This window comes from Pelodiscus sinensis, chromosome 2 (assembly GCF_049634645.1).
Source record: "Pelodiscus sinensis isolate JC-2024 chromosome 2, ASM4963464v1, whole genome shotgun sequence".
NCBI lineage: Eukaryota > Metazoa > Chordata > Testudines > Trionychidae > Pelodiscus > Pelodiscus sinensis.
This window is the reverse complement of record NC_134712.1, coordinates 708915-733783: the sequence shown is the minus strand read 5'-3', so window position 1 is coordinate 733783 and position 24869 is coordinate 708915. Positions and strand designations below refer to the sequence as shown.

Here is a 24869-nt window from a genome sequence, read left to right as displayed (position 1 = left end):
GTTCATCTAGATACTTGCTTAGAGTAACAACAGGCCAGGGACAGATGACCGTTTTGCGGGGCCCCAGGCAGCATGATTCCACGGGGACCCCCCTTTGCCACGGCACATGCGCAGTGACGCCATGCGCATGCGCAGCGGCGCCACGGCGCATGCGCGGGGCTTTCTGAAGCGCGGGGCCCGGGGCGGCCGCCCCGTTCGCCCTGCCCTATATCCGCCCCTGCAACAGGCTATATATAAAGCTCTACTAATGTCAGTAGAAACTACAATTTCACACTTAAATTTAAGTACACTATTTATATTCCAGTTGATTTATAATTATATGGTACAAAAAAGGAAGTAAGCACATTTTGAATAATATTGTGCTGTGTCACTTTGGGGTGTGTGTGTGTTTGGTCTGATTTTGTAAGCAAGTAATTTTTACATGAGGGGAATCAGAGAGTATGCAAGACAAATAAGACTCCAGAAAGGGGGGTACAGTTTGTAAATTATCCGCAGTTTGCCACTTCGCTATTTATCTCTTTTTCCAGATCATTTTTGTATCAAGATTGAGAGCCTGAATGAGACCTTTACTTGCGCATATAAAAGAAAAAAATTGACTTAGAGACAGTTTGGATGTTCAGAATCAGGCCAAGAGAAGCATCTTAAAAAAAAATATTTACAGTCTTAAGTGATATGGTAATGGAGAATGGGGAAAATTAGGACAGCTTTAAAGGGAAAATAAGGAAGCTGATTTTGGCCATGATAAGTTTAAGTTCACACTGAGACAGCCACAAAGAGATGACCAAAACAGACTGTGGACCTGGGTAGGATAGAAGAACACTAGTCAGGAGTGGAGAGAGATTTATGAGTAATCATCGCAGAGATGATACCTGAAATAATGTAACAGGATTAAATTATCCAAAGTGAAGAGGAGACTGTCCCAAGAAACTCTCATAACTAGTGGGAGGGAGAATAAGCAAACGAAAGAGGTATTTGAAATAGTGGTGAATGAAGTAGGAGCAGAACCAAGATAGGAAGGTAAGGGCAGGCCCTCTCAGAGGGTGTGTCTAGACTACATGCCTCCGTCGACGGAGGCATGTAGATTAGCCAGATCGGCAGAGGGAAATGAAGCCGCGATTAAAATAATCGCGGCTTCATTTAAATTTAAATGGCTGCCCCGCTCTGCTGATCAGCTGTTTGTCGGCAGATCGGGGCAGTCTGGATGCGACGCGCCGACAAAGAAGCCTTTCTTGATCGGCACAGGTATGCCTCGTGAAACCAGGTTTACCTGTGCCGATCAAGAAAGGCTTCTTTGTCGGCGCGTCGCGTCCAGACTGCCCCGATCTGCCGACAAACAGCTGATCAGCAGAGCGGGGCAGCCATTTAAATTTAAATGAAGCCGCGATTATTTTAATCGCGGCTTCATTTCCCTCTGCCGATCTGGCTAATCTACATGCTTCCGTCGACGGAGGCATGTAGTTTAGACGTACCCAGAGAATGACAGAGGCCCGGGCCACTTTGAGTTTAGAGGCTCCAGCTTGGCCCCTGATATATCTAACTTTTCATCCACAGGGTCTTACTAAATCCAAAAGAATATATGAAAATGAACATGAGACATTTATTTATTAACGATTAAGTCATTATACCAATAGCATGTTTATTAAAAATGTAACTTTAATTGTGTTTCTGCTGCAAGCAAAACTCTTAATTTTAGGAATGCTTTTCTGGCTTAGTTGTGTGCAAACTCATTTGTAATTGAAGAAAAATCTAATTTTACATACAACATGACTGTTAATGTTAAGCGTTGCAAGCCCATTCAAATGTTCTTGTCCCATTGTAGAATGATGATAGTTCTTTACTTGTTTTAACACGTAGAATGTGCATTCACCTGAAGCCACTGACGCAGAGAGACTGACAAACATACATAAAGCAATTGTGATATTAGGAAATACAGTCAACAGGCCAAGATCCAATATTTTTTGAAGAAGTTATTTTGGCTTGCAGTCCAATTTAAAGTTGGTGGAATGTATACATTTCAGGAAGATGATCTTTCACAGAGATCTCTTCAGATTTTGTCCTTGTACTTTTGTTGAAACTGTTCAGCCTTTGAATATGGGCTGCGTCTAGACTGCAAGCTTCTTTTGAAATGAGCTTTTCTGGAAGAGATCTTCCGGAAAAGCTTATTTCGAAATAGCGCATCCACACACAAAAAGCGCGACAAAATAGCGATGTGCTATTTCGAAAGATAGCATCCACACTGATTGAATGCTATCTTGCATGTAAGGTCACCTGGAACCAGTTCAGGCAGGGCATTAGGTCAGCAGTTGCTTCCAGGTGCTGTTGCCTAAGGTTATCTGCGACACTTGCTTAAAGGGGCCCCCTGGACAACTGTTTCTCAGCTGCTTCTGCTTGCTTGCCTACCTCTCTGAGGGACTGCAAAGCATTTGCAGTGTGTGCCCTGGTTGCCCTGCCTTGGGATACCACTGCACTCCTTGCTATGGTTCTGGAGCTGCCTCTGTGCATATGATGGCCCTACACTGCCATGCTGCAGTTTCCCTTCATGGCCCTCCATGAGCTCGACCCAGAGCTCATCATTGAGACCCTTTGCCTGTGTGCAGGAGCAAGGCCCTTGCAACCAAACTCCACATGGAGAGACGATGGTGAGGGCCATAAACACCATCCAGCTGTGCGGGGTCATTTGCCTGGGAGACCTGAACCCCATCGTAGCCGGATTTGCCACCCTGGCTTCCCCAACTGCAGGGAAGTCATAGATGGAACCCACATCTCTATCCAGGCCCCAGAACACTGAGTAGCTCAGTACATTTACCAAAACGGCTATTTTTTATGGGCCTGCAGGCCATGGTTGACCACCCCGCGGACAGTTTTTGGACATTTTTGTCGGGTGGTCGGGGTGGACACACGACGCCCGCATCTTCAGAAACTCCAGCCTCTACCAGAAGCTAGAGGCTGGCATGTTCTTCCCCCAGCATGACTTCAGGTTCGGGGATGTGGAGATGCCACTGTGCATCGTGCGGGACTCGGCCTATCCCCTTGTGCTGAGCAGAGACCATTTCAATACCTGCCTGGTTAGGGTCCGCATCCAGGTGGAATGCGCCTTTGGCCACTTAAAGACACGGTTCAGGTGCCTTCTGACACACCTCAAAGTGGGGGAGCACAAAATCTTCCACATGGTCTCAGCCTGTTGTGTTCTCCACAACATGGTGGAGAGCATGGAGGAGGCCTTCTTACCAGAATGGGAGGCAGAGGCCGGCCGGCAGGGACAGGCCTTTGAGCAGCCGTGCACAGCTTCCGTCTGCCAGGTTCATCAGGTGCAGGTGTGCATCCAGGAGATCTTGAGGGAGAGTTTCTCTGAAGGAGCAGGAACCGGAGCAGGGACAGAAGCTGGGTAGGCTATTGTCTCCTGGATGGTGGCGTGCATGTTTCGGCCCTGCTACACCAGCTGGTCCACATTTGGGCCCACCATTATGTGTCATACTGGACCTCTGGGCCAGTGTCTGCTGCATGTCCTGGAGGACGGACACATGCTCCCGCAGGTCCACCTGGACCCTCTGACACCTTCAGCTCCCCCAGGGTCGGTCGGCTGACTCAGGTGCTGGTGATCACCCCACAGTCATGGCTGGCCCAGCTGGGGAGAATAAAGTCAGTGAGGTGATCAGTCATCCCTGGAGACACTGTCCTGGAGGCCTTGCCCTCATCAGCGAGTTGAGAGCAACAGTTCTCGGGGCAGAGAACGGTGATGTCCCGGGAGCAAGACCATGTGTGGCCTGGACAGCAGGCCCTGCTTCACAGGGGCCCAGCCCCCACCCTGTCCCGGGCAATGATGTTATTGGCTTTAAACTCTTAACTGCTGTTTCACTCTGCTGCTTTCGCTGTCTCTTCCTTGCACCACTTTCAAATCTTTGCTTCATTTCTATAAAGGGGTTCTTTTAAAACATAATAACACACAATAAATTAATTCACTACAGGCTATTGGTTCTACATAATTTTGTGTATATACTTTGCAATAAATATTATATAATAACGGCTTGGGGTGTTATTTACTACAGGCCTTAATTTCAAAGTCTTGAAATTTTGTCTGTTAACATGTTCCTGTTGTTAAATTCCTCTAGTAACTGGTGAATTATTATGAATATGAAAACAGGGGCTGCATCGAGACTGGCAAATTTTTCTGCAAAAGCAGCTGCTTTTGCGGAAAAACTTGCCAGCTGTCTATACTGGCCGCTTGAATTTCCACAAGAACACTGACGATCTCATGTAAGATTGTCAGTGTTCTTGCGGAAATGCTATGCTGCTCCCATTCGGGCAAAAGCCCTCTTGCGCAAATACTTCTGCGCAAGGGGGCCAGTGTAGACAACACAGTATTGTTTTGCGCAAAAAACCCCCATTGCGAAAATGGTGATCGGGGCTTTCTTGCGCAAAACTGCGTCTAGATTGGCACTGACACCTTTCTGCAAAAAGTGCTTTTGAGGAAAAGCGTCCGTGCCAATCTAGACGCTCTTTTCCACAAATGCTTTTAATGGAAAAACTTTTCCGTTAAAAGCATTTGCGGAAAATCATGCCAGTCTAGACGTAGCCAGGGAGATTGCCAGATTAGATACAAAGATTAATAAATAACAAACTTAAAAGTTTATGACCATAAAAATGTCTTTAAAGGTGCGTCTAAAACTGGACGAAGAGGTAGCTTACTGTTGAGCCTGATATGATTATTATATACAAACACACGTAAGGGGAAAAAAGGAATACGAAAATCTCCTGTGCAGAGATAAATATCCAATTTAAAGATTAAACTCAGACCAAGTAAAATCACTTTTCAGTAACAGAAGTAATTATGATTTTCAAAACCTCTAAACTATGAAAAGACTAAACAGTGTTTCATAACATAGAATCACTAATCATAGAAGCTACTCCAGTGTTCAGTGACACAGATGAAAACTCAGATGTGACTGAAAAATTGGCAAAGCCCGGAGCTCCCACAATGATTTAAATCAATTTTTTTGCAGGCATATGTAGCTTTGTTTGTTGTCTCTGTTGTAACTGCAACGTGTAGAATAAAGACTTAGTAGAAGCAGCAGAGGCAACACGTGGGATTCGAGCAGCAAGGCGTGCTGCTGCCACGGCTGGATTAAGGGGAGGGCTAGCTGGGCAGCTGTCCGGGGCACCAACCTATGAGGGGTGCCTGATTGAAGTGGTAAGGGGCGCCACACACCCGGGGGCAGGGCTGCGCATATACCGCGCGCCCAGGTGCGCAGCGCCCCTCACTGCTTCAATCAGGCGCCCCCCATAGGTTGGCATCCTGGGGCGGGGCCGCACATGCACTGTGCGCCCAGGGGCGCGGCACCCCTTCCCATGTCAATCAGTCACCGGGGGCGGAGCCGCGCATGCGCTGCGCGCCCGGGGTGGGGCTGTGCATGTGCCACGCATCCACTGTCGGGGCATAAGTATGACTCGGTCCAGCGCTGGCTGCTGCTTCCCCTCCAGCCCAGAGAGGAGATTTTTTGCGGGGGCGGGGGAGAGGGAGGGTAGAACCTGCCCCTGCTTGCTTCCACCTGTGCATGACCATTGTATTTAACCTACTAATAAACTCAAAGAAAAGAAAAGAGCTATTTAAGTTCAACAATGTTAGACCAAAACTAAAGGGGTATGTACTGACCATTAAACATTTTAAACTGGAAACTAGAAAAAGGTTTCTTCTTCGAGTGGTTGCTCATGTTCATTCGAAGTAGGTGTGCGCACCGCGTGTACCGCGTCTTCCGGAGCGTTTTCCCTAGCGGTACCCGTAGCGCCGGCAGGGCGCCCTTTGGAGTGGCGCCGCCATGGCGGGCATAAGTACCCCTGCCAGCGCTGCCCCACCTCAGTTCCTTCTTACCGCAGCGATGGTCGTTGGAGCGTCTCCATATCTCCCAGCCTACTTAGTTAATGGTTCCCGTTCTCACATTCGTTTGTAAATAGTTCTCACAGTTAGGGTGTGTCTACACTACAAAGTTAGTTCGAACTAACGGACGTTAGTTAGAACTAACTTTCATAGGCGCTACACTAGCGCTCCGTTAGTTCGAACTTAATTCGAACTAACGGAGCGCTTAGTTCGAACTAGGTAATCCTTATTCCACGAGGATTAAGCCTAGTTCGAACTTACTAGTTCGAATTAAGGGCTGTGTAGACCCTTAATTCGAACTAGTGGGAGGCTAGCCCTCCCCAGGTTTCCCTGGTGGCCACTCTGGCCAACACCAGGGAAACTCTATTGCCCCCCTCCCGGCCCTGGAGCCCTTAAAGGGGCACGGGCTGGCTACGGTGCCCGTGCCAGGTGCAAGCCTGCCAGCACCCAGCCAGCAGACCCTGCACCTGGCACGGATCAAGCCACCCACCCGATGCCCCCCAGCCCTCCCCCTCTTCCCGGGACCAGGCTGGCGGCTCCCGGGAGCTTGCCTGGGACCGCAAGAGGCAGGCACCCGCCTGGGCTAGTGCGGACATCGTGGACCTTGTCCACGATCTCCACACTAGGCACAGGAAAGTGGCCAACTAGGGCAGGAGAGCTGCCAGCCTGGCCACCCAGGAGCAGGTGTGCATGAAAATCAAGGTGGTCCACTGAGACCCCCGAACCTGAGCCCTGAGCTTACAATGGCCGTACTGGGTCAGACCAAAGGTCCACCTAGCCCAGTAGCCTGTCTGCCGACAGCGGCCAACCCTAGGAACCCTGGAGGGGATGGACCAAAGACAGTGACCAAGCCATTTGTCTCGTGCCATCCCTCTCCAGCCTTCCACAAACCTTGGGCAGGGACACCACTCCTACCCCCTGGCTAATAGCACTCCATGGACCCAACCTCCATGACTTGATTTCACGTCCCTTTAAACTTTGTTCTAGTTCTAGCCTTCACAGCCTCCTGCAGCAAGGAGTTCCACAGGTTGACTATTTGCTTTGTGAAGAACAACTTTCTGTTACTAGTTTGAAGCCTGCTACCCATTCCTTTCCTTTGGTGTCCTCTAGTCCTTCTTCATAGAATCATAGAATAATAGGACTGGAAGGGACCTCGAGAGGTCATCGTGTCCAGCCCCCCGCCCTCAAGGCAGGATCAAGCTCCGTCTACACCATCCCTGACAGATGTCTATCTAACCTGTTCTTAAATATCTCCAGAGAGGGAGATTCCACCACCTCCCTTGGCAATTTATTCCAATATTTGACCACCCTGACAGTTAGGAATTTTTTCCTAATGTCCAATCTAAACCTCCCCTGCTGCACTTTAAGCCCATTACTCCTTGTCCTGTCCTCAGAAACCAAGAGGAACAAATTTTCGCCTTCCTCCTTGTGACACCCTTTTAGATATTTGAAAACCGCTATCATGACCCCCCTTAATCTTCTTTTTTCCAAACTAAACAAGCCCAGTTCATGAAGCCTGGCTTCATAGGTCATGTTCTCTAGACCTTTAATCATTCTTGTCGCTCTTCTCTGTACCCTTTCCAATTTCTCCACATCTTTCTTGAAATGTGGTGCCCAGAACTGGACACAGTACTCCAGCTGAGGCCTAACTAGTGCAGAATAGAGCGGCAGAATGACTTCATGAGTTTTGCTTACAACACACCTGTTGATACAACCTAGAATCATATTTGCTTTTTTTGCAACAGCATCACACTGTTGACTCATATTCAACTTGTGGTCCACTATGACCCCTAGATCCCTTTCCGCCATGCTCCTTCCTAGACAGTCGCTTCCCATCTTGTATGTATGGAACTGATTGTTCCTTCCTAAGTGGAGCACTTTGCATTTCTCTTTATTAAACCTCATCCTGTTTACCTCTGACCATTTCTCTAACTTGCTAAGGTCATTTTGAATTATGTCCCTATCCTCCAAAGAAGTTGCAACCCCACCCAGTTTGGTATCATCTGCAAACTTAATAAGAGTACTCTCTATCCCAATATCTACATCATTGATGAAGATATTGAATAGTACGGGTCCCAAAACAGACCCTTGAGGAACTCCACTCGTTATCCCTTTCCAGCAGGATTTAGAACCGTTAACAACAACTCTCTGACTACGGTTATCCAGCCAATTATGCACCCACCTTATCGTGGCCCTATCTAAGTTATATTTGCCTAGTTTATCAATAAGAATATCATGCGAGACCGTATCAAATGCCTTACTAAAGTCTAGGTATATAACATCCACCGCTTCTCCCTTATCCACAAGGCTCGTTATCTTATCAAAATGGGAACTAATGAAGAACTTTTCTGTATGCACCCTCTCCACCCAACTCCTGCTTTTAGAGACCTCTATCCTGTTCCCCCTCCGCCTCCTCTTTTCTAAGCTGAAAAGTCCCAGTCTCTTTAGCCTCTCTTCATATGGGACCTGTTCCCAACCCCTGATCATTGTAGTTGCCCTCCCCTCTCCCACCCTCTCTCTTCCCCTCTCCCATCTCCTTTTCCCAGTCTTCCCCAGTTTTGTTCAATAAAAACAGATTCCATTTTTGAACACAATTGTCCTTTATTTTGTACATCAAGAAAAGGGGCTAGGGAAGGGTAAGTGGAAGGAGGTGAGGGAGGAATGGGGCACGAGCCCCCGATGGGGAGGACGGGGCTGGCTCTGTGGGCTTCTGGGTGTGGAAGCTCTCCTGCAGGCCCCCCAATTGCCCTCTCTCCCCAGATGGCAGCCTGCGGCAAGTGCAACCGGGCTGATGGCTGAGTGGTATGATGTGCCCAGTATGGGTACTCCGGGCACTCCAAGCCAGGACTGCTTTGCAAGCGGGTCACCCCTGAGAACTGTCTGTCCGGGGTGGGAGTCGGGACCCTTTAAGCGCAGCCCTCGGCTAGCCTGAGACAGCATCTCCACGCTCTAAGTCCTCCTCTGATGCCCTGCTGGCACTGCTTCCGGCCATCCTTAAGCCCAGTTCAGGGTCCACTTAATGTGGACATGCTAGTTCGAATTAGCAAAACGCTACTTTGAACTAGTTTTTAGTTCTAGACGCGTTAGTTCGAATTAGCTTAGTTCGAATTAACTAATTCGAACTAAGTTAGTTCGAATTAGCGCTATAGTGTAGACGTACCCTAAGGGGTTAACCTTACCTAAGTCAGGTAGATTCAGCCAACAGGAATGTAGGTAGGAATTTCAAACTGGGACAAAGGAATTTTTGGTTTTTCCCTCTTTTGCCCTGGGCAGTTTTCTCTCCAGCTACTGATGGAGTCAGACAGAATGTCTCCCTCCAAGAATATACTCTTCACTCTTCTGTAAGTAGGGTAAAGTTTAGATAAATCCATTAGGTTTTATTGTTTTATGGTTTGGGAAATGGGATCTGATGTCTGTGCACTTTTTAAAAATGTTTTTGCTTTCCTTTGTAACTAAGTTCTAGGCCCATGGTAGAGTTTCCCCATGAGTATTAATTGTGACTTTTCCATCTAGTCATTATGCTTGCAACAGAAATATTGTGATGATAATAAAAGTTATTTTTTTTTATGAACCTGGTATTGGTTAATTTTTGTGTCCTAGATTGTACTTTAGGGATGAGATTTCCCAAGTAGTTTCTCCCTGGTTTCTTTATCATTACTTGGGTGGTGGCAGCGGAGTTTTATCCCCAAAATCCAGATTGCCTTAGCATCCAGATTGCCTCAGTGCTCTCTTTCGAAAAAGCGGATCGCTTTTTCAAAAAGTTGTGGCTGTCTAGACCAGTGTTTCCTAAATGGTGTTCTGCGGAACCCTGGGGTTCCATGAAAAAATTCTGCTCCCCCGCCCCCTGCAGAACCCGTAGGCAGCTCCCATTGGGGCTTTGCCAGTGAGGATGGGCTTCTGGGGGCACGGAGCTTTGGCTGCTCCACCACCCACTGCAGCTGCCCCACCACCATTCATGGCGCGGCCCCTCCTCACCCTGCAGGACTGCCCTGTTCTGGTGCCTTGCAGTCTCCTTCTCGTGTGCAGGCAGTAGCTTTTACAGCTCTGCTGCCCCCCCTCCCGGGGCATGCTCAGGCTCTGCTGCCCTCCACCCTGGGGCATTCTTGGGCTCTGCTGCCCCCTCTGTGGGGCACACTTGGGCTCTGCTGCCCCCCATGTGCTGCTGCTCTCTCTCCCCTGTGCCCCTTCCCAGCCTGCTGGGGAAGTGGAAGAGTTTGATATGGCGGGGAAGGTGGGAGTTTCTGTTCCCCCCACCCCCTCCGCCCTACCATTGGGAAACATGACCTGGTGCTGCAGCTGCGCTGGGTTCCCCGCTACATGGGGGTGGAGGGGAGGGAGAACAAGAGCATGCTGCCTGGAGGCTTTTCCTGCTGCAGCAGGGTGCCAAGCCAGGTAAGCGTCACCCCTCATGCTCAGATCCTGTACCCATATCCCCCTCATTCCCCTCTTCCCCGCCAAGAACCCGCATTCCCAGCTTGATCTGACACCCTGCCCCAAGTCCCCTCTTGTACCCTCCCTCCTAGCCAGACAGCCTGCCCCAAGACTTTTCTGTACCCTCCCTCCTGGCCAGACAACTCTGCCCCAAGCTTTCTCCTGTACTCTTCTTCCTGGCCAGCACATTGCAGATCATCTTTGTGATTTATACACAAACATCATGAAGTATTTTCCAACCATAAATGACAACAATAACTGGATTAGAAATCCATTAAGTATAACTGGAAAGCCAGTCAGTTTTTCTATGCAAGATTATGAAAACTTAATCGAAATCACTTCAGATGGCCAATTAATACGCAAATTTAAAGAAGTTTCTCTGATTATGTTTTGGGGTGGCTTATGTCAAGAATATTCAGCTTTATCAAGATGTGCAATTCATCAGTTGTTAACATTCACCGGTACATACTTGTGTGAAATCGGGTTCTTGAATTATGCAGCAACAAAAACAAAATACAGAAATAGACTTAATGCAGCACCAGATAAGCATTAACTTTTTAGTATTAAACAAAATATAAAAAGAATTTGTCAACAAAAGAAAAACCACTGTTTACATTGAAAACTGCCAATATAATTCATATTAGTTTTTGAGTTTTATTTTTTGTACACCTTAAATATTATTTTTGTTTTTAAATATGTGCAATTAAACTAAATGTTGATCTCATAACCTTATTTAGCATTTGTTCATTATCATTATACTTTACTTATTTGTGGTCTACAAATTTTTTGCTCGACAAATTTTCCCTAGGGGTTCCTCAAAATTCTTCCGAGTTTAAAAGGGGTCCATGGCCAAATAACATTGGGAAACACTGGTCTAGACAGTCTCTTTCGAAAGAAGCATGTAGTCTAGACGTACCCATAGAACTATAGAATACTAGAACTGGAAGGGACCTTGAAAGGTCATCAAGTCCAGTCTCCTGCCCTCACAGCACGACCAAGCACCATCAAGATCATCCCTGACAGATGCCCATCTAACCTGCTGTTAAATATCTCCAGAGATGGAGATTCCACAAATCCCCAGTAATTTATTCCAGTATTTAACCACCCTGACAGTTAGGAAGTTTTTCTAATGTCCAGCCTAAATCTCCCTTGCTGCAATTTAAGACCACTGCATCTTGTCATATCATCAGAGGTCAAGAAGAACAATTTTTCTCCTTCCTCCTTGTAACACCATTTTAAGTATTTGAAAACTGCGATCATGTTCCCTCTCAGTCTTTTCTAAATTAAACAAAGCTAGTTCTTTCAGTCTTCCCTCACAGGTCATGTTTTCCTAGACCTTTAATCATTTTTGTTGCTCTTCTGTGGACCTTCTCCAGCTTCTCCACATCTTTCTTAAAATGTGGTGCCCAGACCTGGACACAATACTCCAAGAGTATGCTCGAACTAGGGTGGTTAATGTAGGCAACCGAAGTTGCAAATGAAGCCCGGGATTTAAATATCCCGGGCTTCATTTGCATCTTGCCGGGCGCCGCCATTTTTAAAGCCCCGGTAGTTCGCACTCCGTGCCCGCGGCTACACAAGGAGTAACGGTAGTTTGGATTAGAGAGCCTACTACCTACTCCGTGCCGCGTGTAGCCACGGGCACGGAGTCCGAACTACCCGGGCTTCATTTGCAACTTCGGTTGCCTACATTAACCACCCTAGTTCGAACTAGGGTGGTAGTATAGACATACCCCAACTGAGGCCTAATGAGCACAGAACAGAGCGGAAGTATTAATGCTCATGTCTTGTTCTGTTAATACACCCCAGAATCATATTTGTGGGTGTTTTTTTGCAAGTGTCACACTGTTGACTCATATTTAGCTTGTGATCCACTAGGATCCATAGATCTCTTTCTGCAGTATTCCTTCCTAGATGATCATTTCCCATTCTGCATGTGTGAAATTGATTGTTCCTCCCTAAGTGGAGTATTTTGCATTTGTCCTTATTGAACTTCATCCTATTTAATTCAGGCCATTTCTCCAGTTTGTCCAGATAATATTGAATTATGATCCTATCCTCCAAAGAACTTACAACCACTTCTAGTTTTGTATCATCCGCAAACTTAATAAGTGTACTTTAAATCGTTGGTGAAGATATTGAACAGAACCGGTCCCAAAACTGACCCCTGTGGAACCCCATTTGTTATGCCCTTTCAGTATCATTGTGAACCATTGATAACTATTTTCAGAGGGTATGTCTACACTACAAAGTTAATTCGAACTAACAAATGTTAGTTCGAATTAACTTTGATAGGCGCTACACATGCAAACCGCTAGTTCGAACTTAATTCGAACTAGCGGTGCGCTTAATTCGAACTAGGTAAACCTCATTCTACGAGGACTAACGCCTAGTTCGAATTAACTAGTTCGAATTAAGGGCTGTGTAGCCACTTAATTCGAACTAGTGGGAGGCTAGCCCTCCCCTGCTTTCCCTGGTGGCCACTCTGGGCACCACCAGGGAAACTCTTCTGCCCCCCTCCCGGCCCCGGAGCCCTTAAAGGGGCACAGGCTGGCTACGGTGCCCGTGCCAGGTGCAAGCCTACCAGCACCCAGCCAGCAGACCCTGCACCTGGCATGGCTCGAGCCAGCCACCCGCTGCCACCCAGCCCTCCGCCTCTTCCTGGGACCAGGGTGGCGGCTCCTAGGAGCATGCCCAGGTCCGCAAGAGGCGGGCGCCCGCCTGGTCTAGTGCAGACATCGTGGACCTCATCCATGACCTCCGCACTAGGCACAGGAAAGTGGCCGTCTAGGGCAGGAGAGCTGCCAGCCTAGCCACCCTGGAGCAGGTTGGCATGAAAATCAAGGTGGTCCACTGAGACCCCCGACCCTGAGCCCTGAGCTTACAATGGCCGTACTGGGTCAGACCAAAGGTCCATCTAGCCCAGTAGCCTGTCTGCCGACAGCGGCCAACACTAGATACTCTGGAGGGGATGGACCGAAGACAATGACCAAGCCATTTGTCTCGTGCCATCCCTCTCCAGCCTTCCACAAACCTTAGGCAGGGACACCACTCCTACCCCCTGGCTAATAGCACTCCATGGACCCAACCTCCATGACTTGATTTCACGTCCCTTTAAACTCTGTTCTAGTTCTAGCCTTCACAGCCTCCTGCAGCAAGGAGTTCCACAGGTTGACTATTTGCTTTGTGAAGAAGAACTTTCTGTTGTTAGTTTGAAGCCTGCTACCCATTCATTTCATTTGGTGTCCTCTAGTCCTTCTATTATGGGAACTAATGAAGAGTTTTCTTTATGCACCCTCTCCACACCACTCGTGCTTTTATAGACCTCTATCATATCCCCCCTCAGTCTCCTCTTTTCTAAGCTGAGAAGTCCCAGTCTCTTCATATGGAACCTGTTACAAACCCCTGATCATTTTAGTTGCCCTCCCCTCTCCCACCCTCTCTCTTCCCCTCTCCCACCTTCTTTTCCCAGTCTCCCCGAGTTTTGTTCAATAAAAAGAGTTTCTATTTTTGAACACACGTGTCCTTTATTTTGAACATCAAGAAGGGGGGCTAGGGAGGGGTAAGTGGAAGGAGGTGAGGGAGGAATGGGGTATGAGCCCCCGATGGGGAGGACTGGGCTGGCTCTGTGGGCTTCTGGGGGTGGAAGCTCTCCTGCAGCCCCCCAATTGCCCCCTCTCCCCAGATGGCAGCCTGCGGCAAGTGCAGCCGGTCTGATGGCCGAGTGCTGTGATGTGCCGAGTGTGGGCACTCAGGGCACTCCAAGCCAGGACTGCTTTGCAAGCGGGGAACCCCTGAGAACTGTCTGTCCGGGGGTCAGGTCCCTTTAAGCACAGCCCTCGGCTAGCCTGAGGCAGCAGCTCCACACTCTAAGTCCTAATCTGATGCCCTGCCAGCACCGCTTCCGGTCATCCTTAACCTCAGTTCAGGTTCCAATCAGTGTGGACATGCTAGTTCGAATTAGCAAAACGCTAATTCGAACTAGTTTTTAAGTCTAGATGCACTAATTCGAATTAGCTTAGTTCGAATTAGTGCTGTAGTGTAGATATACCCGGAGAGAAGTTATCCAGCCAGTTATGCACCCACCTTATAGTAGCCCTATTCTAGGTTGTATTTCCCTAGTTTATTGATAAGAAGGTCATGCAACACTGTATCAAATGCTTTACTGAAGCTTTGCTATACCATATCCACCACTTCTTCATTATCCACAAGACTTGTTATCCTATCAAAGAAAGCTATCAGAATGGTTTTACATGATTTGTTCTTTACAAATCCATGTTGGCAGTTACCTGTCACATTATCTTCCACATGTTCCACAGGTATTCCTTAATTATTTGCTCCATTATTTTTCCTGGCACAGAAGTTAAGAAGACTGTTGTATGGTTTCCTGGGTTGTTCTTATTTCCCTTTTTATAGATGGGAACATAACCCTTACCTCCCTCCCTGCACACACACATGTTCAAACAAATTAAACTTTTGCAAGAGTAAAAATAATACAGGCTGAAGTGCAGCAACAGAATGGAAACTGTCCATTTTTTTGCACTGAATATGGAATGTATGATTACACTGGAACAAAGCATCCTGATTTGCAGTAAGAAAAGCAGATATGGTAGGTGACCAGATTGGCTCACCAGGGAAATGCTTGGTGAGCTTACACACAAAAAGGAAGCCTATAAGAAGTGGAAACTTGGTCAGATGACTAGGGAGGAGTATAAATATATTGCTCGAGAATGCAGGGGATTAATCAGGAAGGTGAAAGCACAATTGGAACTGTAGCTAGAAAGGGATGTGAAGGAAAACAAGAAAGGTTTCTATGGGTATGTTAGCAATAAGTGTGATCAGGGAGCGTGTGGGACCCTTATTGGATGAGGGAGGTAACCTAGTGATAGATGATGTGGGAAAAGCTGAAGTACTCAATGCTTTTTTTTGCCTCTGTCTTCACAGACAAAGTAAGCTTCCAGACTACGGCAGTAGGTAACTCAGTATGGGAAGGAGGTGAGCTGCCCTCGGTGGACAAAGAACTGGTTAGGAACTGTTTAGAAAAGCTAAACATACACAAATCCATGGGTCTGGATTTAATGCATCCAAAGGTACTGGGGGAGTTGGTAGATGTCATTGCAGAGCCGTTAGTCATTATCTTTGAAAACTCCTGGAGATTGAGAGAGGTCCCAGACGGTCCAGGGAACTATAGACCAGTAAGCCTTTCCTTAGTCCCCAGAAAAATCATGGAGGGGATCCTTAAGGAATCCATTTTGAAGCACTTGGAAGAGAGGAAAGTGATCAGGAATAGTCCACATGGATTCATCAATCTCAAATCATGCCTGACCAATCTGATTAGCTTCTGTGATGAGGAAACTGGGTCTGTGGTCATGGAGGAGTCAGTGGATGTGATATACCTGGACTTTCGATACAGTGTCCCACAACATTCTTGCCAGAAAGTTAAGGAAGTATGGATTGGATATGTGTACTGTAAGGTGGATAGAAAGCTGGCTGGATTGTCAGGTTAACTGTGTAGTGATCAACACAGTAGGTTAGATAAATGCCTATCAGAGATGGTCTAGACAGTATTTGGTCCTGCCATGAGGGCAGGGGACTGGACTCGATGACCTCTCAAGGTCCCTTCCAGTCCTAGTATTCTATAATTCTATGATTAACAGCTCGATGTCTGGTTGGCTGTCGGTTTCAAGTAGAGTGCCCCAAGGATCGTTTCTAGGGCAGGTTTTGTTCAACATCTTTATTAATGACCTGGTTGAGGGGATGGATTGCACCCTCAGCAAGTTTGTGGATGACTCTTAAGCTGGGGGAGAGGTAGATACGCTGGAGGGCAGGGAGAGGGTCCAGAGTGACCTAGACGAATTGGAGTATTGGGCCCAAAGAAATCTGATGAGTTTCAATAAGGACAAGTATAGAGTCCTGCGCTTGGGACACAAGAATCCCAAGTATTGTTACAGGCTGGGGACTGAATGGCTAAGTAGCAGTTCTTCTTTGAGTAGTGTCCCCATGGGTGTTCCACCAAAGGTGTCAGGCTTGTCCCAGTGCTGCAGTTTGGAGAGTTTTCTATAGCAGTAGCCTCTGGTGGACTGTGCATGCACAGAAGCCGTCTTGCGCTGTTCACACCTTTTCTGCATTGTGCAGTTCATACCGACAGTTCCTCCTAACCATCCACAGTCGCAGATGGAGTTGGGACGAGCGCCTACCTCCGCCTTGAGGAGAAATGTAGAGTAGCAATTAGATTATCTTTTTCGTCCCAGTTCAGCCCCTACCCCTTAGTTATAGTTAGAATTACAGTTCTAGTTAGCTTATTTTAAAAAAAACAAGCAAGTTCTCTCAGGGTATGTCTACACTACCCCGCTAGTTCGAACTAGCGGGGGTAATGTAGTCATCCGCAGTTGCAAATGAAGCCCGGGATTTGAACGTGTGTAGCCGCGCGGCACGGGGTTCGAACTAGCCGGCATTTAAAAATGGCGCCGGCTGGCTTCATGCAAATGAAGCCCGGGAAATTCAAATCCCGGGCTTCATTTGCAACTGCGGATGACTACATTACCCCCGCTAGTTCGAACTAGCGGGGTAGTGTAGACATACCCTCATTGTACATAGTTGTTGGTCAGCTGACCAACCCTCCTTTTTAGCCTTTCTCAGTCATCATGCCTGGCTCCCCCGGGTTCAAGAAGTGTGCCTCATGCGGGGACACCATGCCAGTGTCAGACGGCTATTCCTGCTGTATAAGGTGCTTGGGGGAAGGCTATATCCCCCAAAAGTGCACTTATTGCTCAAAGTTAACCGCCCGCGCCAGACAGGACAGGGAAATGCGGCTGAAGATGCTGCTGTTCAATAAAGCACATCATCCTCCATCTACAGGACATACAACAGACACTCCGGGTGTGTGTAAGTCCCACGACGGAAAGAGCTCCGCTCCATCGAGGAGTGTAAGTGCGGGAGACGCACCGGGCTCATCGGCTCTGCTGCCAAGGAACGCTGCGGCAAAACCATCTAAAGCCCGAAGCACTTCGGCACCTACCCCCGTGATTTCCTCTGCGCCAGTGTCAAAGTCATGCACGGCACTGTGCCCGGAATCCGCACCGTATGCAGTGGCACGGGCTCTGGCGTCACTGAGAGCCAAAGCGGCACCGTCACCGACCCCGAAGGGCAAAGCGGCACTGTTACTGGTGCCAAGGGCCGAAGCGGCGCCGAGGGCTGAAGCGGCACCAAGATTGGCTTCTGCGGCACCGAAGCCTGGCATCTTACTATCCATGCCCCACTGCTTAGTGAGGAGGGAGAAACAGTAACAGGAAACTTGGAAATGGCAGAGATGCTCAATGACATCTTTGTTTCGGTCTTCACCGAGAAGTCTGGAGGTGAGCCTAACGTAGTAAATACAAGCAGAGAGAGGGTAAGTTTAGAAGATAGGATACACAAAGAACAAGTTAAAAATCACTTAGGAAAGTTAGATGTCAGCAAGTCACCAGGTCCTGATGAAATGCATCCCAGGATACTCAAGGAGCTGATAGAGGAGGTATCTGAGCCTTTAGCTATGATTTTTGAAAAATCATGGCAGACAGGGGAGATTCCAGAAGACTGGAAAAGGGCAAATATTGTGCCCATCTATAAAAAGGGGAATAAGAACAACCCAGGAAACTACAGACTGGTCAGTTTAACGTCTGTCCCAGGGAAGATAATGGAGCAGGTAATTAAGGAAATCATATGCAAACACTTGGAAGGTAATAAAGTGATAGGGAATAGCCAGCATGGGTTTGTGAAGAACAAGTCATGCCAAACTAATCTGATAGCTTTCTTTGACAGGATAACGAGCCTTGTGGATAAGGGAGAAGCGGTGGATGTCATATACCTAGACTTTAGTAAGGCATTTGATACGGTCTCGCATGATATTCTTATTGATAAACTAGGCAAATATAACTTAGATAGGGCCACGATAAGGTGGGTGCATAATTGGCTGGATAACCATAGTCAGAGAGTTGTTGTTAACGGTTCTAAATCCTGCTGGAAAGGGATAACGAGTGGAGTTCCTCAAGGGTCTGTTTTGGGACCCGTACTGTTCAATATCTTCATCAATGATGTAGATATTGGGATAGAGAGTACGCTTATTAAGTTTGCAGATGCTACCAAACTGGGTGGGGTTGCAACTTCTTTGGAGGATAGGGACATAATTCAAAATGACCTTAGCAAGTTAGAGAAATGGTCAGAGGTAAACAGGATGAGGTTTAATAAAGAGAAATGCAAAGTGCTCCACTTAGGAAGGAACAATCAGTTCCATACATACAAGATGGGAAGCGACTGTCTAGGAAGGAGCATGGCGGAAAGGGATCTAGGGGTCATAGTGGACCATAAGTTGAATATGAGTCAACAGTGTGATGCTGTTGCAAAAAAAGCAAATATGATTCTAGGTTGTATCAACAGGTGTGTTGTAAGCAAAACTCGTGAAGTCATTCTGCCGCTCTACTCTGCACTAGTTAGGCCTCAGCTGGAGTACTGTGTCCAGTTCTGGGCGCCACATTTCAAGAAAGATGTGGAGAAATTGGAAAGGGTACAGAGAAGAGCGACAAGAATGATTAAAGGTTTAGAGAACATGACCTATGAAGCCAGGCTTCATGAACTGGGCTTGTTTAGTTTGGAGAAAAGAAGATTAAGGGGGGACATGATAGCGGTTTTCAAATATCTAAAAGGGTGTCACAAGGAGGAAGGAGAAAATTTGTTCCTCTTGGTTTCTGAGGACAGGACAAGGAGTAATGGGCTTAAAGTGCAGCAGAGCAGGTTTAGATTGGACATTAGGAAAAAATTCCTAACTGTCAGGGTGGTCAAATATTGGAATAAATTGCCAAGGGAGGTGGTGGAATCTCCCTCTCTGGAGATATTTAAGAACAGGTTAGATAGACATCTGTCAGGGATGGTGTAGACGGAGCTTGGTCCTGCCTTGAGGGCGGGGGGCTGGACTCGATGACCTCTTGAGGTCCCTTCCAGTCCTATTATTCTATGATTCTATGCCCCCAGCCTTGTTGCCGGCATCGACATCACCAACGCCGGCGTCACCATCCAGCACTCAAGAGCTCTTGGAACCATATTCTCTCATCTCCACACCTACTAGTCCACTACCTACAGTGCCTCCTCCAGCAAGGACTTCCACGCTACCAACCAAAGCTCAGAGGAAGGCTCGGCACTTGCACACATCAACGCCCAGCCCTGACAGGGCTGTTTTCCTGGAGCCTTCCACTTTACTGCACCGTCGCTCGCACAGACCATGGATGTATTCGATCACCTTCAAGGCACTATTGGAGATCCCCACATCAATCTCCAACACCTTCACGTTATCACCAGTTATGTCGCTCTCGCTCACCATCACGCTACACAATGCGATCAAGATCTCCAGGGTCCCCAGCTCCCCAGATCCCCTACTCCTGTTACAGGAGTGCAAGTTCCTATTCTCCTGGGCATTCCCTGCATGCTCATCATCATTGTAGTCTCTACACCTATTACCACTGTGAACGCCCACACTCCAGCAGCATATTTCGTTCACCATACGTATCACCAGAGCGTGTTCGGTCACAGTCTCCACATATCTCAACCCAGGACACCCTACCTCCTGCACAGGCTCCTCCAATGCCCACAGGTGATACGCCCTTGACTTCCACCCAACACGTAGGGGATAATAATCAGTCTCCCACCTCTGAGGAGCAGCATATGGATTCCCCGACTGATCAATTGTCCTCTTCTCCAGACGACGCAGTCTTCCAAGGCGACTCTTCTCCTGTAGATGATTATAAACAGTTTCAGGAGCTTTTTAAAAGAGTAGCTCACTCTCAGGATCTAGGCCGACGTACCACAAAAGCAACACGCTCTCCTGAGAAATCTACAGCAGTCACAGAAATCAATATTGGCTCTCCCCTTTGATGAAGCCATTCTCAAAATAGCCAATGATATATGGCAAAGCCCAGCTTCCGTGCCACCTACAAATAAGTGTACCGACAAGAAATACTTCATTGCAGCCAAGGATGCAGAGTCCCTATTTACGCATCCCCAACCCAACTCCATTGTTATGGATGCCACACAACAAAAATCAAAGACGACACATGGCAGGAATACTGCTCCTGACAAGGAAGCAAAACGCCTGGATTTGCTGGGTAGAAAAGTCTATTCTTTGGCCACAGCAACACTCAGGATGGCTAATTACTCGGCACAACTCGCAAATCATGACTTTTACAATTATTCAAACTGGCCCCCCTCATGGAATACTTACCTGAACCTAAGAAACAAGTCCTGAAGGCTGTAGTACAGAAGGGTTACACAGCAGCACATGTAGCACTCCAAATTGCACTTGATATCACCGACACAGCCTCCCGGACCACAGCAACTTCGGTGGTCATGCGCTATGCTTCGTGGCTTCACTTGGCTTCCGTACCAAAGGACCTCCAGCCTTTTGATTGCCAGTCCTTATTTGCGCAGAACACAGATGAGGTCTTGATTCCAACAAAGACTCTCGCACAACCCTGAGAATGCTCGGAATGTACACTCCACCCTTCAGGCGAAAGAGGTTCGGTTTTTACAACAGACAGAGGCCATTATCGTATGCTGCACCACGCTTTCGACCTTATGATCAGCTGAAACAAATACAATGACCTCAGTGGCGTCATCAACAACCCAGCAAGACTTCCAACCAACAACAATCCACCTCATCATCTCTAGCCTGATTCTGGCTTGTATATTTATATCTGCCTCTGGAAATTTCCACTACATGCATCTGATGAAGTGGGTCTTTGCCCACGAAAGCTTATGCGCCAACACTTCGGTTAGTCTATAAGGTGCCACAGGACTCCTCGCCGCTTTTGCAGATTCAGACTAACACGGCTACCCCTCAGACACATATCACAGTTAGTAGTTCTGCAGTTTCATATATGAGTTCCTTCAGAACTCTTGGGAAAATAACATCTGGTCCCAGTGATTTATTACTGTTTATTTGTTCCAAAACCTCCTCTACAAACACTTCATTCTACAACCGTTCTACAGATCTGTCATCTAAAAAGAGTGACTGAAGTAGAGGAATTTCCCTCACACTATCTGCAGCAAAGACCAACACAAAATTCATTTAGCTACTTACTCCACAAGTGTTCCTTTAGTATCTTGATTCTCCTAGTGGTCCCGCTGACGGGGAAGGAGGGGGTTTCCTACTCCTGAAATACTTTAAAATAACGTATGTCTTTTTCTAGTTGCTTTTTTGGCCTGCCTAATTATACTTTTACACTTTATTTGCTAGAGTTTATGTTTCTTTCCTTTGTTCCTCAGTAAAATTTGATTTCCAATTTTTGAAAGGTGTATTTTTGCCTCTAACTGCCTCTCTTACTCCACTGTTTAGCCAGAGGCACTGTTTATTCCTCAGTTATTTTTTTTATTTTGGGTGTGCACAACTTGAGCCTATATTATGGTGTATTTTAAAAGTTTTCACACAAATTTAGATGTTTTACCCTTGTGACATTTCCATTTAACTAGCCTCCTCATTTTCATATAGCTCCCCATATTAAGTGAAAAGCTACATGGTGTATTTCTTTGGCATTTTTCCCCTCCAATGTGTTAAATTTAATTACATTCTGATTGCTATTATCAAGTGGTTCTGCTGTATTCACTTCTGGACCAGATCCTGTATGCTACTAAGAATTAAATCAAGACTTACCTCTCCCTTTCTGGGTTTCAGAACTAACTGATCTAAGAAGTTGTCGTTACTGGTATCTAGACATTTTAACTCTGCATCCCATCCTGACATTACATGTTCCCAATCATAGAGCTGGAAGAGACCTCAGAAAGTCATCAAGTCCAGCCCCCAGCCCAAGGTAGGACTAATCCCAACTAAATCAACTCAGCCAGGGTTTTGTCAAGGTGGGACTTCTGGACCCTCTCTAGTGCATCCATATCCTTTTTGTAGTGGTGGCCCCAGAACTGGACACAGTACTCCAAATGTGGCCTCACCAGAGCTGAATAAAGGGGAATAATCACATCTCTGGATCTGCTGGCAATGCTCCTCCTAATGCAACCTAATATGCCATTAGCCTTCTTGGCTACAAAGGCACACTGTTGACTCATATCCAGCTTCTCATCCACTGTAATCCCCAGGTCCTTCTCTGCAGAACTACTACTTAGCCAGCCTGTAACAATGCTTGGGATTCTTCTGTCCCAAGTGCAGAACTCTGCACTTGTCCTTGTTGAACCTCATCATATTTCTTGTGGCCCAGTCCTCCAATTTGTCTAAGTCACTCTGGACCCAATCTCTGCCCCCGAGTGTATCTACCTCTCCCCTTAGCTTACTGTCATCTGCAAACTTCCTGAGGGTGTAATCCAGTGGTCCCCAATGTGGTGCCTGCAGGCACCATGACACCCGCTGGGCCATTTCTGTGCGCCCGCCGAGTGATCGGGGCCAGCCCCGCCCCCTGGTACGTGGTGCATGGGCGGTGCCGGCTCCTGGGCACGCAGCGTATGGGTGGCCACTGGTGTAATCCATCCCCTCATCCAGGTCATTAATAAAGATATTGAACAAAACCGGTCTTAGAACGGAACCTTGTGGCACTCCGCTAGAAACCGACCGCCATCCTGACATTGAGCCGTTGATCATTACCAGCTGGGTCAAACTTTCTAGCCAGCTTTCTATCCATCTTACCATCCATTTATCCAATCCACATTCCCTTAACTTGCTGGCAAGAATATTGTGGGAGACTATATCAAAAGCCTTGCTAAAGTCGAGGTATATCACATCCACTGACTTCCCCATGTCTACAGAGCCAGTTACCTCATCATAGAAGCTAATCAGATTGGTCAGGCACGACTTGCCCTTCGTGAAACCATGCTGACTATTCCTGATTACTTTCCCCTCTTCCAAGTGCCTCAAAATGGATTTGTTAAGGATCCTTTCCATGTTTTTTCCAGGGTCTCAGGAAAGACTGACCAGCCTAGAGTTCCCTGGATCGTCCTTCCCTTTTTTGAAGATGGGTACTACATTTGCCTTTTTCCAGTCATCCGGGATCTCTCGCTATCTCCATGACTTTTCAAAGATAATGGCCAAAGGCTACTCAATGATATTTGCCAACTCCCTCAGTACCCTCGGATGTATTAAGTCTGGACTCATGGATTTATGTATGTTTTGCTTTTCTAAATAGTTCATAACCTGTTCTTTACCCACCAAAGGCTGTCCATCTTCATCCCATCTTGTGTTACTTAGCACATTAGTCTGGGAGCTGACCTTGTCTATGAAGACAGAGGCAAAGAAAGCATTGAGTATTTCAGCTTTCCCCACATCATCTGCCACTAGGTCACCTCCTTCATCCAGAAGGGGTCCCACACCCTCTCTGATCACCTTCTTCTTGCTAACATGCCTGTAGAAACCTTTCTTGTTATTCTTCACATCCTTTGCCAGCCGCAATTCCAATTGCACTTTTGCCTTCCTGATAACCCCCCGGGCATTCTCGAGCTATACATTTATATCCCTTCCTGGTCATTTGTCCATGTTTCCACTTTTTGTAAACTCCCTTTTTGTGCTTAAGTTCACCAAGGTTTTCCTCTGTAAACCAATCCGGTCTCCTACCATATTTGCTTCTCTTGCTACGCATCGGGATGGTTTCTTTCTGTGCCTTCAATAAGGCTTCTTTAAAATACTGCCAGCTCTCCTGGACTCCTTTCCCCTTCATGTAAGCATCCCAGGGAATCCTGCCCATCAGGTCTCTGAGGGAGTCAAAGTCTGCTTTTCTGAAGTCCAAAGTGTGTATTTTACTACTCTCTTTTCTTCCTGTGGTCAGGATCCTGAAATCTACCATCTCATGATCACTGCTTCCGAGGTTGTCACCCACCTGTACTTCCCCATTAGTTCCTCCTTGTTTGTGAGCAGAAGGTCAAGCTGCGCACAGCCCCTGGTTGGATCCTTCAGCACTTGTACCAAGAAGTTATCCCCAGTAATCTCCAACAACTTCCTGGATTGCCTGTGTACTGCCGTATTGGTCTCCCAACAGATGTCAGGGTGATTAAAGTCCCCCATGAGAACCTGAACAGTTTATACCCATCCATGACAGCATTCCAGTCATGCGAGTAATCCAACCAAGTCTCTGTTATCCCAATTAAATCATATTTCTTGGACTGGGTCAGGGCCTCCAATTCTTCCTGTTTGTTACCCAGGCTTCTCGCATTGGTGTACAAACACCTCAGATAACCAGTTGGTCGCCTTACCCTCTGCATTCTAATCAGGGGTCCTCCTTTGTTGCTCGTTCCTCTTTTCATTTCTTCCCAGTATCCGACTTTCCCACTCCTCTCAGGGTTTTGGTCACCGTCCCCCAACGAACCTAGTTTAAAGCCCTCCTCACTAGGTTTGCAAGCCTGCCCGCGAAGATGCTCCTTCCTCTCTTTGTTAGGTGGATCCCATCTCTTCCTAACAATCCTTGTGCCCGGAACAGAGTCTCATGGTCGAAGAAACCAAAGCCCTCTCTCCGACACCACCTGCGCAACCTCGCATTTACTGCCTCACGTCGACGATCCCTGCCCAGTCCTTTCCCTTCAACAAGAAGGATGGATGAGAACACCACTT

The 24869-nt window shown here is 47.2% G+C and overlaps 1 protein-coding gene across 4 annotated transcripts in view; it reads left to right on the top strand.

Moving 5' to 3' along the window:
- MAPK15 (mitogen-activated protein kinase 15) overlaps positions 1-24869 on the top strand; it is a 113104-nt gene that overhangs the window by 66362 nt on the left and 21873 nt on the right. The window contains exon 11 of one of the 4 annotated variants that reach the window (XR_012901151.1): positions 22002-22137. The exons of the other annotated variants lie outside the window; for them this stretch is intronic. The gene's annotated coding sequence lies outside the window, so the exon portion shown is untranslated. The remainder of the gene's footprint in view (positions 1-22001; positions 22138-24869) is intronic. 4 annotated transcript variants of the gene reach the window in all.